The 4,839-nt window shown below is 38.7% G+C and overlaps 1 pseudogene across 1 annotated transcript; it reads left to right on the top strand.

Annotated features, from left to right (window-relative positions):
• The first annotated feature begins 1,678 nt into the window (after positions 1-1,678).
• Positions 1,679-3,066, top strand: LOC308556250 (tumor susceptibility gene 101 protein pseudogene; annotated as a pseudogene). Its single transcript has 3 exons — positions 1,679-1,815; positions 1,999-2,087; positions 2,193-3,066. The product of its transcript is annotated as a tumor susceptibility gene 101 protein pseudogene (transcript).
• Positions 3,067-4,839: the final 1,773 nt, after the last annotated feature.

Below are 4,839 nucleotides of genomic sequence, written 5' to 3'. Positions count from 1 at the left end.
AAACCAGTAATTTTTTATTTACTATGTTACAATTTCCTATAATTTTGGTTGTTAGTTTCCTCTTTGGTATTAATTTCGGGCCCAAGAATGGCAGTAGATAATTAAGGGAGCCCTAGGAGAACTAGAGTAGGGAATGAAAACTAAAAATCATAGGATTGATCTAGACCTACAAGTGGTTAAAACTGAAACCAAGGATCAAAAGAAAAATGATGATGAATGTACCAAAACCAAACGTGAATTAACGTATTGGTTTGAAATTCAGAAAGAGTCAGAAAGCAAAGAAATGGAAGGAACGGGAAGCAAGAAGGTAATAAGGCCTCAGGCAGATAACTGAGGTCAAAGCAAGGTGTTGGGAAGGGATAGTCAACAATATCCAAGCAGTCAGGAAATAAATAGGAAATATACTTGGGAAGATAGACTTTAAACCATAATCTGTCTCCACCAGATTAGTCCTAAATGTTCCCATCTGTGCACAGTATAATCCCATCACAAAGAGAGACAGAAATGAAGAGTAGATCCTGATAATATTAAGATCTATTTCCTATACTAGAATACTTAGAGTGGAATTATACTAATTCATTTATTCAATAATAAATTAGATAATGAAGACTTGGCAACGAAGAAAACATAAAATGTCCTACCCTTGTGGAGTTTATATTCTATAGAGGTATGTAAATCACAGGTTACAGAGCTTAGTTACAGACCCATCTTTCAAACTTAAAGGTTTTTCTTTTTTTAAATTTTTTATTTATTCATTTGAGAGAGAGGGAGAGAGAGAAACATCCAATTGTTGTTCTACTTATTTATGTATTCATTGGTTGCTTCTTTCACGTCCCCTGACCAGGGACCAAAATGAAAATATTGGTGTATCGAGACCATGCTCCAACCAACTGAGCCACCAGGCCAAGGCCTAGGTCAAGTTTCATGAACCACTATCCTTGTATTTGCTCTAATTAATTCCTGAACTTATCTAATTTTTTTTCACCTTTTCCAGGTAAATATTTTTAACATATTCCTTCTCCTTATTCAATATTCACTCTGGAGCCATATTGGTTTTAAGTTCTCACCCATTCATTTTTTAATATCTCATAATTTCCATATTCAATTCAATATGAATTTAATATTTCTAGGCTCTAGAGAAAACATCAACACAAAACAGGGCAAGTCTCTCCATTCAAGGAGTTTTTATGTCTGCAGGAGTCCATATGTCCTCAAGAAACTGTCAGACCAGGATGAATGTACTATGGCCCACAAGGGAGAAATTAAGTGCTAAGGTGATGAAAAGGCTATGATAACAGAGGAAATTTTCCAGATCTCCAGAACAGAATTAAAATCACTTTGAGCCCTGGCCTGGTAGCTCAGTTGGTTAGAGCATCAACTTGATATGTCAAGGTTTCAGGTTCATCCCCAGTCAGGGCACATATACGAATCAACCAATCAATGGATGTATGACTAAGTGGAACAGCAAACTGATGCTTCTTGCTCTCCTTTTCTCTCTCTCTCTCAAATCAATCTATAATTTTTTTTTTTTAAGAAATCACTTTCATTTGGCAGGAATGATGAGAAGCTTATAGAGGAAACATAGTGAATTTATTTAAAAATTAAATTAGAGGCAACCTGGGGCAGCCCGGGAGCTGCTGACCCTCTGCCTATGGGATTGAGCCACGAGGTGGCCGTCATGGTGGTATCAGAGAGCCAGCTCAAGAGGATGGTGTCCAAGTACAAATACAGAGACCTAACTGTACGTGAAACTATCATTGTGATTACATTATACAGAGATCTCAAACCTGTATTGGATTCATATGTTGTTTTTTTGTTTTGTTTTGTTTTTTTAAATATATCTTTATTGATTTCAGAGAGAGAAAAAGAGGGAGACAGAAGCATCAATGATGAGAGAGTGATTGATCGGCTAGCCCGCAACCCGGGCATGTGCCCTGACTGGGAATACGAACCCCGATCACCTGGATCCTAGGTCGACATTCAACCGTTGAGCCACAGCCGGCCAGGCCGGGATTCATATGTTTTTAATGATGGTAGTTCCAGGGAACTAATGAACCTCACTGGAGCAATTCCTGTGCTTTACAGAGGTAATACATGTAATATTCCAATATGCCTGTGACTGCTGGACATATACCCATATAATTCCCTTATCTATTTTGTTAAGCTGACTAGTTCAATGACTATTAAAACAGGAAAACATGTTGAGGCAAATGGGAAGATATACCTTCCTTATCTACACGAATGGAAACATCCACAGTAAGACCTTCTGGGGCTTATTCATTCAGGTCATGATTGTGGTTTTTGGAGATGAACTTCCAGTCTTCTCTCAACCTACGATTTCAGATTCTTATATTCCATACCAGGCAACAGGACCACCAAATACTTCCTACATGCCAGGCATGCCCAATGGAATCTCTCCATACCCATCTGGATACCCTTCCAATCCCAGTGGATACCCAGGCTGTCCTTACCCACCTGGTGGTCCTTATCCTGCCACAACAAGTTCTCAGTACCCTCCCCAGCCTCCTGTGACCAATGTTGGTCCCAGTAGGGATGGCACAGTCAGTGAGGACACCATCCAAGCTTCTCTCAGTCAGTGACAAACTGAGATGGTGACTGAAGGAGGAAATGGATCGCACCCAGGCAGAGCTCAATGCCTTGAAACGAACAGAGGAAGACCTGAAAAAAGGTCGCCAGAAACCGGAAGAGATGGTTACCCTTTTAGATCAAGAAGTAGCTGAGGCTGATAAAATCATAGAACTTTTGAGAAAGAAGAATGAAGAACTCAGCTCTGCTCTGGAGAAAATGGAAAATCAATCTGAAAACAATGATATTGATGAAGTTATCATTCCCACAGCCCCACTATATAAACAGATCCTAAATCTGTACACAGAAGAAAATGCTATTGAAGACACTATCTTTTACCTGGGAGAAGCTTTGAGGCAGGGAGTAATAGATATGATGTCTTCTTAAACCATGTACGTCTTCTGTCCCAATAAACAGTTCCAGCTGGGTGGCACTAATGCAAAAGCAAGAAAGACTACCAGTCTCAGTGACCTCTACTGACTTCTCTGATATCAGCTGAAGACTGAACCCTTCTTAAAGCATTCTTTTCTTCTCTTTCTTTCTCTGATCAGTAGTTGCCCAGAATAAGTTATTACAGTTTATCATTCAAGTGTAAAATATCTTGAATCAATAATATATTTTCTGTTTTCTTTTGGTAAAGACTGGCTTTTATTAATGCACTTTCTATCCTCTGTAAATTTTTTATGCTGAATGTTGGGACTGACTATACTAAATAAAATTTGTTGCATAAAAAAAAATTAAATTAGATAAAATTTAATGAGTAAAACATTAAATTCAAAAGTAGGGCCTATTTCTGATTCCTCATTTTATCCTTATACCTAGAATAGAGCCTGGAATATTGCAGTAATTTAAGTACTCAAAAGATATCTGTTGAACTGATCTTGAATGACTGAATTAAACCATAAATAACTAGTAGGGCTTCAATTAAGTAAAATTGGGACAAACAGAGCAGATGTTCCTAAAGAAAAGAAACACACAACATGAGTGAAAACAGGAAAAGAGGGAAATGTGAGCAGAGAGTTGCCTAATTTGAATGGAATGAAGTTTTGACAGAAAGGCCCTATTTGACAGTTTAATGATTTTATGTGAAACACACCAGTGTCAGCAGTGTGGTGAAAGCTGGAGTCCAAGATCAAGGAGATGTATCCTGAGAAGGTGGTGAGGGAGCAGAACAATCTTTATTTCAGGCATCTGAGTGAACAGTGGCTGAATGAAAATGGGCAAAAGGAGAGAATTTTTAGATTGGGGAGAACATGTTTGTAAGGAAGGAAAGATTAAGATGCAAGTGAGAAAGAAGACAAGGTGGATGGGGCAGGTTCTCTTAGGACAAATGAGGGCACGGGATCAAAATCAGAGTCAAAGGCCCAGGACTGGACAAACACAGGCCTTATCTTGGCTTTTTTATTAGCTATTTCATTTAATTTTGGGCAAGTCACTTAATACTGTGAGTTTGTTCCCTCATCTCTAAAATGGAAATGAAACTTACATCATAAGATTATGTCTACATAAAATAACTTCTGTTAAATACCTGGCATATATAGTATGCCAACATAAAATAAGTATATTTTTTTAGAATTACATACACAATGTATCTACTTATAGAATATATGCCCATGTACTGGTTTCCTAGGGTTATTATAACAAAGAACCACAAACCAGGTAGATTAAAACAACAGAAATTTATTCTCTCACTATTCAGGAGGCCAGAAGTCCAAATCCAAAGTGTCAGAAGATTTGATTCCTTCTTGGGGACTCAGAGGGAGAATATGTTCTATGCTTCTCTCCTAACTTCTGGTGGTTGCAGGCAATCCTTGCCTTATAGCAGCATAACTCCAATCTCTAACTCTGTTGTCACATGGCATTCTCCCTGTATGTCCCTGTATGTCACTGTGTCTCTTCTTTTGTTATAAGGACAACCAGTCATATTAGATTTAGAGCGCACCCTACTCTAGTGTGACCTCAATCTTAACTAATCACACCTGCAAAGACCCTACTTCCAAATAAGGTGAGCCTGGCTGGGTGTGGCTCAGCAGTTGAGCGTCGACCTAGGATCCAGGCAATCAGGGTTCGATTCCTGGTCAGGGCACATGCCCAGGTTGCAGGCTGGATCCCCAGTCGGGGGTGTGCAGGAGGGGGCCAATCAATGACTCTCTCATCATTGATGTTTCTATTTCTCTCTCCCTCTCTCTGAAATCAATAAAGATATATTTAAAAACAAAAAAAAAAAGAAGGTGACATTCTAAGGTTCTAGGT

This window comes from Miniopterus schreibersii, assembly GCF_964146895.1.
Source record: "Miniopterus schreibersii genome assembly, chromosome: 4".
Lineage (NCBI taxonomy): Eukaryota > Metazoa > Chordata > Mammalia > Chiroptera > Miniopteridae > Miniopterus > Miniopterus schreibersii.
The sequence above is the reverse complement of the archived record's forward strand: the minus strand, read 5'-3'. Positions and strand labels throughout refer to the sequence as shown.